Consider the following 15,187-nt stretch of genomic DNA (forward strand, 5'->3'; position numbering starts at 1 on the left):
GATAAATAGTAAAGTTTGTTTGAAAACGCAGAGAGAAATACAAACACGGAACTCGCTGCAAACAAGTCAAACACAGGAAGCTACGTCAAAGAGCCGTCATGAGACAAAACACTTGGCCATGCTGTCACCATCATCATAATCAGTTTGGGGGCATCAGGAAAGTGTGCAGAAAAAAAAAAAACGTTACCACAGACTGAAAATACACTGTTTAGATAAAATACATCACCAACAACAAGACACAATTGTCTTCTCTCTCTGTATGTTTCTTACTTCAGTGTAGCGAACTCTTAGTGAGGAACATCTCTTTTACTCCATCACAGGTCTGCACATGCAACAACTGCACTGTAACATCATCACTTCTACATGAGTTCGTCTACAGCTTACCGGTAAGTGTGCCATTACTGCCACCTAGCGGATATTTATCACATACACTCATCATGACAGGTAGGTTCACACCTGTATTGTATTGTATTGTATTGTATTGTATTGTATTGTATTGTATTGTATTGTATGCTCAAAGAAACACTGAAAGAAAATAAAGAACAGAAAAAGAAAAAGGGAAAAAGAAAATGACTGTAAATTGGTTTTCATAGAACATGTAGGAATTTGAAGCAGAAGGTAGAACAAGAAAAACACAGGTGGGAACCAAACCTCAGACCCCACTGTAATGTAGAACACAGACACACTGTATGACATTAAATCAGTTCACATTTATTAACAACATCCCGAATTCCCAAGCCATGGCATAATGACACCAGACTCTTTCTCCAAATAATTATAGAGGATCCTCACATACACAAAGCTTCTGTGTCTAAACTGGAATTTGTACAACAGGTAAAATTCTTGAACAATGAACAATGTAAAACTTAAAAAAACTTAATAAATTAAAAAACAGCGGCAGGCAAAATATCCCTGTGCCCAAGACCAAGGAACAGCTCATGTATTTCCTAGGAATGTGGTTGCAGGAATTTTTAAGACTGGAAACTTCCCATATGAATTATCAGGAATATTTAGGTATTAACAGGAATTAATGAAAATAAAGTTGGAATTTACAAAATTGCAAGTTATCCTATAACAGGGAACTTAAATGTAGTTAAAAAATAACTTGCTTGATAATCAACCAGATTGAATGCAGTTTCAGTTGAATTTCTACCTGCACATTTATCAATCACATGCACACAGCACACTTACTGCAGGGCTCCTGAGACCGTACCCCTACATGCACTGTGTTTTCTTCATGTAAACAATGAGTCACGCCTCAAAAAAGGGTAAAAACCACTGCCTTATGGGTAATAAAAGTCCAATAATCAGGATCTCAGGTCTACATTCCTTACTATTGAAGTAAACAGGACCAATACAGAACAGTTCATCAGACAGGAACACACACTGATTAGCCCCATTAGCCACAGATCTGCTTCTTACCGCTCGTTTCCCCCCGGCTCCACCCTCCATTCACCAACCGCCGCTCGTGCACGCACCCGCTGCTCCATCCAGCAGTAGTGTTCAGGTGTTGTGAGGTGATTTCAGTGTTAACCCTGTCAGAATGACTGCTGAAAGATCATCCACTTTCTTGTGCCAATCCATGTGATTAATTATAAAGTACAGATGTTTAAGTGAATCAGGTTCTGCCCCACATTAACTGTCAGCTATATTGCTTTCAGAGCTCAAAATGAACAAAGCACTAAAGCTGCAAGAAAATACCTCAACTTCAGTTTCTGTCAAATTTATTTTCTTTAAGGACATCAAACATCACTGACTTTACTAAAGTGGATTTCAAGAAAAAAAAATACCATCATTGAATGCTCTCTGTGATGAAGAGACATTAGACATGATTGAAATTCAAAATCTTTATTTATTTAATAGTGTTTATTGTGTCTCGCTGTAGTAAAAGTGTTCAGACTCTTTGTTTCTCTTGTCATCTTCTTTTTTTTCTATTTCTCATTTTCTTTTGAATGTTTTCTTGTCACAGCTGAGCAACACTTTCCTCCCATATAACGATCTGTTTTATTCTCTGAAGTCTTCTTTTCTTCCTCACAGAGATTCTGGGTATCCTGGAGCCCCCTGTTGGTCTGAAGCTGTAAGTTGTTCCTCTCCTCTATGTCAAGTTTAGTTTTCTCTCTTTCGTCCTCTTGTTTTTCCTCAAAATCCAACGTGGTCTCAAACTGAGCAACACGTTCCTCCAGTCGCTCTTTCTCTCTGATCAAATGATCGCTCTCCTGCTCTGCACTATTTTTCACTTTCTCACAGTGATTCTGAGTATCCTGGAGTTTCATGGTGGTCTGTTCCAAAGTGACCTCAAGCTGAGCAACATGTTCCTCTATATTCTTTTGTTTTCTCGTCCAGCTCTCTCTCACACATTCTACAATTTTATCCAGTTCCTCATGGATTTTCAGGGAAGACTGTAGCTTCATGGTGGTATGTTCCAAAAAAAACTCAAGCTGAGCAACATGTTCCTTCAGTTGTTTTTGTTCCCTCGTCCAGCTCTCTCTCTCACAGTCTACAGTTTTCTCCAGTTCCTCATTGATTTTCAGGGAAGACTGGAGCTCCATGGTGGTCTGTTCCAAAGTGACCTCAAGCTGAGCAACATGTTCCTCCACTTTCTTTTGTTCTCTCCTCCAGCTCTCTCTTTCACATTCTACAGTTTTCTCCAGTTCCTCATTGATTTCCAGGGAAGACTGGAGCTCCATGGTGGTCTGCTCCAAAATAAATTTAAGCTGAGCAACACGTTCCTCCAGTTGTTTGTGTTCTCTCGCCCAGCTCTGGCTTCTCTCAGTTATGTCCTGTTCCTGCTGCTTTCGCTCAAAAGCCAAAGTAGCCTCCAGCTTTTGCACCGTCTGTAGAAGAATGGCTTTCTCTTCTTTCTCTTCTGTTATCTTCTCTATCATTAGAAGAGAAAATGCATCCAAGTCTTTTATTACTTTCTCCATGTGTTCCAGCTTCTCCTTCATTTCAGCAATCTGCTTAGTTTTCTTTGTTCTTCTGCTTTGAAAAAACTTTCTCAACCTTCTGAAGAGCTCCATGTTTATGCCTCTTTACTCACACGCAAAAACCTCGGAAATGAGAGAAACAGAGACGCGTTCCCAATTATAGACGTTGCCTTACTGTGACGTCACAGGGAGATGCCCCGCCCTCCGTCTGTGACGTAACCCGGTCTCGCTTAACCGCACTATGCGCATGCGCACATTACAGAGGTAAAGATCGGATAAAATATCATGTCTTCACAGCTTTTCTGTTGTTCCTGAGAGAAGAGCGATATTACAGTCATTAATAAGATAAAAACGGCTGTAAACTGTGTATAAAGCGAGTGAATCCGAGTTGAGAACCGGAAGTTGACCGGAGTGACTCTATGAATGTTGCAGAATCATAAATGACCAGTAGGTGGCAGTGTGATGTGTATTAGAGCTCACTGTCACAGCAGGTAATTAGAAGTAGTGGAGCTCTAATGACGTCATTAATAGCGAGGACAAGACACACAGCAGTTTGGGATTCTTTTATTGACTTTATTGATTAATTGATTTGGAGTATGATTGTGTTTCTGATCAAAGTAAGTTCATGTGTATGGAGTAAAAACAACCTGTACATTTCTCACTGCCAGACAGTATTATGAGATGTTCATCTGCTGGAAGTTCATGTTCAATGCTGCATGTTTAATAGGATTTATGAACTGGAATAAATGTTTCTATATTGGTTTTGTTTTAAACGACTGGTGCAGAAGTTTTGAAAAAAAAAATTCCAGTTTAATTTGGGATTATTATAAAACCTGTATGTGAGTATTTTAGGCAAAATGCTGTTTATTGTATTTATTGTAAAACTATATGCTTCAAATGAGTTTTATAAAAAAAAAAAAAAAACGTCATTCTGAGTGAAACCAATTGTTTATTAAATGCATTATTCAATAAATAAACATCAATGAAAACTGGATGATTTGTTTTTATTGAATGTAAAAATATTAATTTGAGGATAATTGAACTTAATGAATCGAATAGTTTTGGATTAAATGAAGACTTTACTGAACTAAACAGCACTGAATTCTCCTTTAAATCAACTTAAGTTTACTGAACTAAATACTGTTACTTATATGAAAATAAACCCGGTTTCTTGAACCCTGTTCGGTTTCAGCCCCACTTTTGGGCCTCACAGCTGAAAATGACCTTCCTGACTTTCAATGGTAAAAGTTCCTGACAACAGTGTGCTACATACACAATTTACATCTTTTTTGAAAGAAGACACATTGGGCTTTACATCATCCAAAGATGCTGAAGTTCCTTAGAAAAAAATGTGTATGTCATAAAACATTATTTATTTTTTTTATATATAAATACATGAATTTGGTCCTGAAACAATCCAGAATAGTGATGGGTTAAAAGTCTGATTGTTTATATTTCATCTTTGAAGAAAATACAATAAAAACGAGATTCCTATAAACATTATTCTGAGACTGGGTGTAGTCCTTTTCTTCCTCCGTCTGTTTGAGGAAAAGCAGCCTGATAACCAAATGTACTGGGAATAATAACATTCACACAATAAGCAAAGGACTGGTATTTGAACATTAGAAAAACAGTAGAAGAAGAAAGTAATGAAAGTAAAAGTAGCACAATGCTTCCTTCAGTGCCTCTGTGAATGATGGAGCACATCTGGACCTTCCTTTTATCCTTCCATTCTACAAACAGCACATCCTCTTCTCTCAGCCAGTGATGAGGCCTCGAGGAGCTTTTTTTTTCAGAAGCTTGTTGCTGATGGTTTGAGGGTTTGTGGACTGAATTTTCCCACATGCTCAGATATAATTTTTTAGGAGATCTCTAAACAGTGCTGGACTTGTGTAGAAGTCGTCAACGAACAGTTTGTAGCCCGTTCCCAACATCTTCTCATCAACAAGTGCTATGACAGATGGTCTACAGACTGGGGTGTAAAATCCTGATTCCACCTCTCTTCAGCTGTGTTGGGGGATAAAACCAGTGAAGACTGGGATTTTCTGTCTCTCACTCTTACTGGTAGAGCTGAAACAGGTGCTGAGTTTGGAGACTGCTTGAACCTCTTTTCTGGTGGATGGCTGGTGTGTGGAACCCACTTCTCCTCAGAAGATTCAACTAAATGTCTGTTGGAGCTGCTATCATGGGCCCTCAACTGCTCAGTTGTATGAATGAGATAATTATAACTTATAACATAGGAAATTGTTCATTTAGTTATAATGTTTCCTATAAAACTTCATTATATCGAAGGTAATATCTAATAATGTGTTAGTAATAACAATAATAATAAATCTGATAATAATGTTAGCAACAGTGTTCGTTTAATTGAGTCTGAATCAAAAGATTCACTGGTAAATGACTCGATTCCACAGTTCTAGAAAAATCTGTAACATAAAACATTCTGTCTCCTTAAAAATATTTCTTTCAGCAGTCTCTCTCAAGAAAAAGAAACTTTTGTTCTGTTTGTGCAAAACCAGCAGCTGGTCAGAAAGTTCCTTCTCTGTTCCTGGGTTACAAGTTCACACACAGCCCAGTTTATAGAAACCGTATCTATTCCTCGGGTAGTAAAACCAAGAATTACATACACAAGATCCAGAAATAATCTTATTGCAGTTAAAACTGAAAAATGCCAGATAAACAAACACAACAAAGTTCTAAAGTTCGGTCTTTTAAACATTAGATCACTTGCACCCAAAGCACTGACTGTAAATGAGATGATCACAGATAATAATCTCGATGCACTCTGTCTCACTGAGACCTGAATTAAACCAGGTGATTATATGGGTCTAAACGAGTCTACACCGTCAGGATATGTTTATAAGCATGAGCCCCGTCAGACTGGTTCGTGGGGGGGGGGGGTGTAGGAACCATTTATAGTGCTTCTTTTAATGTTTGTCAGAGATTAGGATTCAGCTTTAAATCATTTGAAGTGCTCGTTCTTAAAATTGCACTTTCAGACATGCATAGAAAACTCGCTCTGGTCACCGTGTACAGACCCCCAGGGCCCTACGCTGATTTTCTTCATGAGTTTGCTTGTTTTCTCTCAGACCTCTTGATCAGTTTTGATAAAGTGCTGCTTGTAGGAGATTTTAATATTCATGTAGATGATGCAAACGATGCCCTAGGATTATCATTTGTTGATTTACTAAACTCTTTTGGAGTTAAACAAAACGTCACCAGACCAACCCACCGTTTTAACCACACACTAGACTTAATAATATCCTACGGAGCAGACGTCACTGATATAGATATTTTACCCCAGAGTGATGACATCACAGACCATTATCTCCTACTGTACACACTACCGGTAGAGCAGATTAACCGTGTTTCACCATGGTATCGACTTGGTAGGACTATTATTCCAACCACTAAGGACAGATTCATAAATAACCTGGCTGATTTATCTCAGTTTCACATTAAACCCATAACTGCTGATCATCTTGATGAGATGGCGAACAACATAGACCTTATCCTCACTAGCACTTTAGACACTGTTGCCCCCATCCAGTTAAAAAAGGTTCGAGAACAAGCACCTGCACCTTGGTATAATAGTCATACGCATGCCCTAAAGAGAACAACACGTAATCTGGAGAGAAAATGGAGGAAAACTAAATTGGAGGTATTTAGAATTGCGTATAAAGACAGTATGCTTAGCTACAGACAGGCGCTAAAAGCTGCTAGAGCTAAACACCTGAGCAAACTCATAGAAAATAACAAAAACAATCCCAGGTTCCTTTTCAGTACAGTCGCTAAATTAACAACAAATCAGGGATCTGAAAAATGTGTTCCATCACAGTTTAGTAGTGAAGACTTTATGAATTTCTTCACTGAAAAAATAGATAACATTAGAAAAACAATTGTGGCAGTTCAACCTCTGACAGCATCTCCCGACACAATCGTACTTACAACCCCACAACTACACTGTTTTACATGTATAGGACAGGAAGAGCTGTATGATGCTATTATGAAAGCTAAATCAACAACATGTCAGTTAGATCCAATTCCCACTAAACTACTGAAGAAAGTGTTATATACAGCTGGTGAGCCTCTTCTCAATATTATTAACTCCTCACTATCGTTAGGTCATGTCCCTAAATCCCTCAAGTTAGCAGTTATTAAGCCCCTCATTAAAAAACCTAATCTGGATCCAAACACGCTATCGAATTACAGACCAATTTCAAATCTCCCATTTATGTCTAAGATTTTAGAAAAGATTGTCGCTGCCCAGTTATGTAACCACTTGCAGGAGAACAATATCTTTGAAGAGTTTCAGTCAGGTTTTAGGCCCCATCATAGCACAGAAACTGCTCTAGTTAAAATCACTAATGACCTGTTTTTAGCTTCAGACCAAGGCTACATCTCCCTATTAGTTTTACTAGATCTTAGTGCTGCGTTCGACACTATAGATCATGATCTTCTCCTCGATCGCTTACAGAATTACATCGGTATTCAGGGACAGGTATTAAGCTGGTTTAAATCCTACCTGTCCAATCGTTACCATTTCGTAGATTTAAATGGAGAGCTATCCAGGATAATGCTAGTAAATTATGGCGTGCCACAAGGGTCAGTTCTAGGACCCCTGCTTTTTACAATATACATGCTTCCATTAGGAAATATAATTAGAAGGCATGGAATTAGCTTCCATTGTTATGCTGATGATACCCAGCTATATATTTCATCCAAACCAGGCGATACAGCTCAATTAGCTCGCATAACTAAATGTGTTGAAGAAATAAGAGATTGGATGACCCATAACTTTCTGCTATTAAATTCTGATAAAACAGAGATTTTGCTCTTCGGCCCAAAAAATAGTACACAGAAGCTCCAGCATCTCAGCCTGCATTTAGACGGTTGTTCTGTAACTACTAGTTCAACGGTAAAAGACCTGGGAGTTATTTTAGACAGCAACTTATCTTTTAAAAATCACATCAATCAAGTTACAAAAACAGCCTTCTTTCACCTTAGAAATATTTCTAAGCTAAGAAATATGTTATCTATATCTGATGCAGAGAAGCTCGTCCATGCGTTTATGACCTCTAGAATAGACTACTGTAATGCATTACTAGGTGGATGTCCTGCATCATTAATAAACAAGCTTCAGTTAGTTCAGAATGCGGCAGCAAGAGTTCTTACTAGATCAAGAAAATACGATCATATAACCCCAATCTTATCGTCCCTACATTGGCTTCCTATTAAGTTTCGAATAGACTACAAACTACTGCTACTCACTTATAAAGCACTAAATGGTTTGGCTCCCATGTATCTATCCAGTCTTTTAACACGCTACAATCCGTCATGCTCCCTGAGATCTCAAAACTCTGGGCTTCTAGTAGTTCCTAGAATAGCAAAGTCCACTAAAGGCGGTAGAGCATTTTCACATTTAGCTCCTAAACTCTGGAATAGTCTTCCTGACAGTGTTCGGGGTTCAGATACACTCTCCCAGTTTAAGTGTAGATTAAAAACATATCTTTTTAGCAAAGCCTACACATAACATACATAACACACATCACATAATAACCTTGTGCTCCAGAATATATGATTACATGCACATTATCAACTTGTGCTGTTAATATCATGAACAGCAGCTACGCTAATTCCTCTCCACTGCTTCTCTTTCTCTCCCCATCCCGAGGCATCCTGAGGTTTGGCCAGCTCCAGTCACGTCCCACCTCGTGAAGATTATGGACCTATGGATGATCATGGAGAAGTAGATGCTGAGTGTTTAAAGGCCCTGGCATGGAGAAGCTGATGCTGGATCTATGATGATCACAAATTGTTCTGTATTGTTGAAAGATTTATGACCAAACTCTTGATGTCACCCATATGAGGATGGGTTCCCCTTTGAGTCTGGTTCCTCTCAAGGTTTCTTCCTCATATCATCTAAGGGAGTTTTTCCTTGCCACTGTCGCCACGGCTTGCTTATCAGGGACAAACGCACACCATTCACCTTCACTGTTGTTTTCTGTAAAGCTGCTTTGAGACAATGTCTGTTGTGAAAAGCGCTATACAAATAAACTTGACTTGACTTGACTTGACTTAGTTTGAGGGGTTCACCTCAGTCAGCTTCGTCTCCGTGGTTTGGCTCGTCATCTTACATCATCGTCTCATTGTAATGAACGGTGTTCCAGCATGAAAAAACCCCTGACCTGCATATATACAGACGATAATCAGTTCCCAAACATCTCAACATTCACTGTTTCTAGTTCAATAACAGAACAAATAGCATTCGTACAGTTCAGAGTCTGATTTAAGGTTTGATCAAGTTTTCATTGGATTCTAACATGTTTGATTGAGTTCTTGCATGTAGATGATACTTTTAATACATTTAATACTAATGTCATGCAGGTTCTCACCATAAAGACTGGATTTTATATCAAATCTTTTAGACAAAATAAATTGTTTCAATGTTATTAAATCTGTACTCGTTATTTCTACATTATTTATTACATTAATTTTAATCAGCTTTATTTAACTTCTGTTTTATTTATTTATATCACAAAAATGCAGCTTAAAAATTAAAAATGTTAAACAGTAAACAGTTTTAGATTGACAGTTTAATATTATTAAGAAAAAAATATCTTGCTTTGTAAAAGAGCAACATCACATATAACTAGACAACAAAACACCATTAATAATATTTGTACAGAATTAAGTAAAAAGAAAGTCGTGACAGGGCCACTAGAGGGCAGTGTCAGTATTTTTATTATTATTATTATTATTTTATTTTATTTTACTTTTTATTTTTTTGTGGGACTTATGAATGTTTCATGCTTTGATGAGGATGTGCTGATTGTATAACATTTAATCAAACTAATTATTGGGAATTTAATCATTTTATCTCTTTAGGTTTCATATATGTGTAAATCTGCATATAATAAAAATAAAAATTATTATTATAAAATCATAAATATGATTAAATGTAGACCTTTAGGTACTAAAGCACCTCAGTGCAATAAAGTATTACATTCTAAAGTCCAGCAAACACGACATGGGAGTCAATTCCTTGTAGCATTTTCTTGAACTTGGTTTGCAGGAGAAAATCTGGTTTTGTTGAAATAACAGGTAAACAGATGATAACTGGATAAATAACTAATGAATAAATGCTTCATCCGGCTCATTAACATGCAAACTGATGATGAGTTCCATCACCTGCTGTATGAACCGGAACAGAATCCACATTGTATTTCTAGTTGGAGATGCTGAGATTCTCTTTTTATTGAAATCTTTTGATTAAAACAGCAGGATGAGTTACTAAAGCTGAGCTTTTTCTCTCATTGAGACGTAAATTCTGTAGAACTGCTACTGCAATTTTTACATGAGATGCAATAAATCGTCCACCTACAGAACCTACAGAAACCCAGCATAACTTCCTGTAACTCAGCGTAACTTCCATGGAGGAGTCTCCCCCGTGTGGGTGGAGGAGGAACTGCTACAGTTTAGAGCCTGATTTAAGGTCAGAGCAAGTTGAGTTGTAACATGTAAATGGTACATTTAATACATTTAGTACCACCTTCATGCAGGTTCTCAGCATAAATAGTGAATGAACCACATCTGACTCGATAAGACCACAATATATTCACATTCAAATACTTTTGACCACACAGTGTGTATCAGCTGAAAAGCAGCAGCTTCGGAGCAGTCGCTTTTCCACACTGAGGTTAAGGCCACATCTTGAAAATACACGATTAAGGAGCCACACTTAGTGTTGCGCGTCTAATCGTACATGTACGGTACGGGTGGTGGGAGCGGTCAAAACACACGTAAAGATGCTTCAGAACGGCGTTTCCGTTAAGAAACAGAAAAATCAATGCATTTTATTCACCATATTCAAATATTCAAAAATCTTTAGGTTTACTCAATCTTTTAAATAACTTTCATTTAGAGTCTCTCTGTTTATTATATTCTTATTTCAAATTTCAATTCATTTTACTGTGGAGTTTTGGAGAAAAGTAAAGGCAAAATCACTCAAAGCATCAGTGCATTTTCAATCATGTCACATATACAAATCTTAATTAATCATTTTGCTTTCTAGGTTTGCTCAATCTTTTAAATAATTCTTATTTAGACTCTCCCTGTCTATTATTTTATTACATTTCAAGATATTTACTTTGCAGTTTATGAGAAAAGTAAAGGCAAAATCACTCTAAACCTGCATTTTTATGATGTATACCCACAGATAGCCAGCACCTTTTGATCTAAGTAGGGTTGGAGGATCATACTGGTACAGAAGTTCACTCAGATACTGCGGCGTGAGAGCGTTAAGTGCTTTATACGTCAGTAGTATTTTATAATCAATGCGAGATTTGATTGGGAGCCAGTGTAGACTGTTAAAACAGGTGTGATGTGGTCATATTTCCTAGATCTCGTGAGGACTCTTGCTGCTGCATTCTGAACTAACTGAAGCTTATTAATGCACTTACTCACACACCCAGACAGTAAAGCGTTACAGTAGTCTAATCTAGAAGTAACAAAAGCATGAACTAGTTTTTCTGCATCCTGTAACGACGACATATTTCTAATTGTAGCAATATTTCCAAAGTAAAAGAAGGCGATCCTGGTAATATTATTCACGTGAGCCTCAAAGGAAAGACTCGGGTCAATAATCACACCAAGGTCTTTGACAGCCGTACACGCTGAAACAGAAACACCATCCAGAGATGCTACGTAATCAGAAAGTCTGCTTTTAGCTGCATGTGGTCCTACACTGTAAAAAAGGATTTGTTGACACAACTTGACTTAGTCAAGTCATCTTGTTGCATTGACTCAGTTAAGTTTAGCACATTAGGTGTTAAGTTTACTCAACTTTTATTCATTTGTTGAAATTATTAAGCCACCGGTCTGAATCAATTAATGAGCATTTCAAATCTTTAGTTAAAGCAGCTGAAAAACCTATTGGTAAAACATCATTTTTCATGTTTTCACAACAATAGATCGAGTCTAATTGACATAAAATAGTAATTTTTCCTCAACATAACTGTGAGTTTACTGGACTTTGGTTTGACAAGTAGTTCAGGAAATCTAACCAGATTTTTTTATGAAATCAACACAACTGTAAAATTCAAACTCTCAGCATTTCTTTTTTAAACAGATACACTGCATCCAAAAACACAGACATGAAGAATTCTCTTACAAAGATATAAAAACACTAGACAAGAAAAACCTTCACATATACAGTGAGGAAAATAAGTATTTGAACACCCTGCTATTTTGCAAGTTCTCCCACTTAGAAATCATGGAGGGGTCTGAAATTGTCATCGTCGGTGCATGTCCACTGTGTGAGACATAATCTAAAAAAAAAAATATCCAGAAATCACAATGTATGATTTTTAACTATTTATTTGTATGATACAGCTGCACATAAGTATTTGAACACCTGAGAAAGTCAATGTTAATATTTGGTACAGGAGCCTTGGTTTGCAATTACAGAGGTCAAATGTTTCCTGTAGTTTTTCACCAGGTTTGCACACACTGCAGGAGGGATTTTGGCCCACTCCTCCACACAGATCTTCTCTAGATCAGTCAGGTTTCTGACCTGTCGCTGAGAAACACGGAGTTTGAGCTCCCTCCAAAGATTCTCTATTGGATTTAGGTCTGGAGACTGGCTAGGCCACGCCAAAACCTTGATATGCTTCTTACAGAGCCACTCCTTGGTTATCCTGGCTGTATGCTTCGGGTCATTGTCATGTTGGAAGACCCAGCCTCGACCCATCTTCAATGCTCTAACTGAGGGAAGGAGGTTGTTTCCCAAAATCTCGCAATACATGGCCCCGGTCATCCTCTCCTTAATACAGTGCAGTTGCCCTGTCCCATGTGCAGAAAAACACCCCCAAAGCATGATGCTACCACCCCCATGCTTCACAGTAGGGATGGTGTTCTTGGAATGGTACTCATTATTCTTCTTCCTCCAAACACGTTTAGTGGAATTATGACCCAAAAGTTCTATTTTGGTTTTATCTGACCACATGACTTTCTCCCATGACTCCTCTGGATCATCCAAATGGTCATTGGCAAACTTAAGACGTGCCTGGACATGTGCTGGTTTAAGCAGGGGAACCTTCCGTGCCATGCATGATTTCAAACTATGACGTCTTAGTGTATTACCAACAGTAACCTTGGAAACGGTGGTCCCAGCTCTTTTCAGGACATTGACCAGCTCCTCCTGTGTAGTTCTGAGCTGATTTCTCACCTTCCTTGGGATCATTGAGGCCCCACGAGGTGAGATCTTGCATGGAGCCCCAGTCCGAGGGAGATTGACAGTCATGTTTAGCTTCTTCCATTTTCTAATGATTGCTCCAACAGTGGACCTTTTTTCACCAAGCTGCTTGGCAATTTCCCCGTAGCCCTTTCCAGCCTTGTGGAGGTGTACAATTTTGTCTCTAGTGTCTTTGGACAGCTCTTTGGTCTTGGCCATGTTAGTAGTTGGATTCTTACTGATTGTATGGGGTGGACAGGTGTCTTCATGCAGCTAACGACCTCAAACGGGTGCATCTAATTTAGGATAATAAATGTAGTGGAGGTGGACATTTTAAAGGCAGACTAACAGGTCTTTGAGGGTCAGAATTCTAGCTGATAGACAAGTGTTCAAATACTTATTTGCAGCTGTATCATACAAATAAATAGTTAAAAAATCATATATTGTGATTTCTGGATTTTTTTTGTTTGATTATGTCTCTCACAGTGGACATGCACCTACGATGACAATTTCAGACCCCTCCATGATTTCTAAGTGGGAGAACATGCAAAATAGCAGGGTGTTCAAATACTTATTTTCCTCACTGTACACAGCTTACACAAACAGGCGCAAACTTCTGTATGCACAGACCCACATCCTCCAGCCAAAATAGTACAAATACCTCTCCTTGTCATCAGATATATTCATTGCAAGAACAAGTGTACATGAATAATTCACAATAAGCCGTGTTAAACTTCACATTCAACTGTTCAAAAACTGTCTTTAATTCCCAATCATAGTAAAAACCAAGGAAAGAGGAAGCAGTACAAGCGAACAAGAAAACAGTCAGTTTAAAAGGATTTCAAGAATCCCAATTTCCCACTTAAAACAATGAGATCTAAAAACAACAATGCTCTTACACTTTAAACCAGTACAACCATTAAACAGTAGCCAAATGGAAAAAAGTGTTTTGTTTGTTTTCTGTCTTACCGCATCAACTTAGTCTTCAAAGAGTGAACTTTTGCGGTGCAAGAGTCTGATCCAACTCCAATAAACAGCTGCTGTATCACTTTAAAAGGGAATTTTAGTTCCTTTGGATAGTCAAGATTTAATGCATACACCAAGCCCATCAGGTTCAGAAAAGCATTAGGTATATCAGTCAGGTGACGCATTACCACTTCTTCCTCAATCACCAGGGCAACGTCATTGTAGAATGCTGGGAGAGGTTCCATCACATTTTCCACCACCACAAGAATTCCAATCACCAAACCCTGGATCACATCCTCTTCACAGTCACTGGGCTTTATAGCATGTAAACAAAACAAGGTATTATTACTTAAAAGCAATGACACAAATACAGTCCCAGTCCCCTGCAAATTGAGAGATCTAATGGTCAATTTTCCCTGTTTTTTTCCTAACATGTTTTAGCTTACCTCGCATATCTTCATGAATTTTGAAGGAGTCTCTCGCATGTACCATGGCAGACCCAGCAATGCTGCTGTCCTCATCTTTTGCTTTATTGTCTGTAAAATATATAATGGTTAAAGTACTAGCTTTAATCTTTCAATCCTTTGTTTTTCTTTATCATTTCTCCCCCTCCCTCGTTCTTTGATGCTTTTGAAAAAAATGAAAATGTGCACATTTACACTTGTATACTTTTATTGTTAATAAATCAACAATGATGTGTGCAACAACAGTTTTTTGTTAACTTTTTGTTCACCAAAATAAGATTTAATAGTGTAACACACTCATGTCGAGGAGGAGTGGTGGCTCCAGCGGTTAAGGCGCTGGGTTGCCGATCGGAAGGTCTGGGGTTCAAGCCCCGGTATCGCCAGGCTGCCACTCTTGGGCCCTTGAGCAAGGCCCTTAACCCTCTATGCTCCGGGGGTCCCTTACGAGGGAAATATGAAATATCAAGGTCCGTGACGTGGGTCTTTCCCGTGGGCTCACCACCTGCAGGAGGGACCGTAAGGGACGGTGCTGTGAGGATTGGGCAGCAGGCGGGGGCCTGCTTAGACTGCTGCCCCCGCGACCCGAATTAAGATCC

At 38.4% G+C, this 15,187-nt stretch overlaps 1 long non-coding RNA gene across 1 annotated transcript; it reads right to left on the reverse strand.

The window, feature by feature from the left end:
• Positions 1 to 5,300: 5,300 nt before the first annotated feature.
• On the reverse strand, positions 5,301 to 14,735 carry LOC310731242. The gene is made up of 4 exons (XR_014535118.1): positions 14,574 to 14,735; positions 14,316 to 14,441; positions 9,001 to 9,115; positions 5,301 to 5,475 (listed from the first exon to the last, which is right to left on the reverse strand). It is a non-coding gene; the product is annotated as an uncharacterized lncRNA (long non-coding RNA).
• Positions 14,736 to 15,187: the final 452 nt, after the last annotated feature.

This window comes from Silurus aristotelis, assembly GCF_946808225.1.
Source record: "Silurus aristotelis genome assembly, chromosome: 9".
Classification (NCBI taxonomy): domain Eukaryota; kingdom Metazoa; phylum Chordata; class Actinopteri; order Siluriformes; family Siluridae; genus Silurus; species Silurus aristotelis.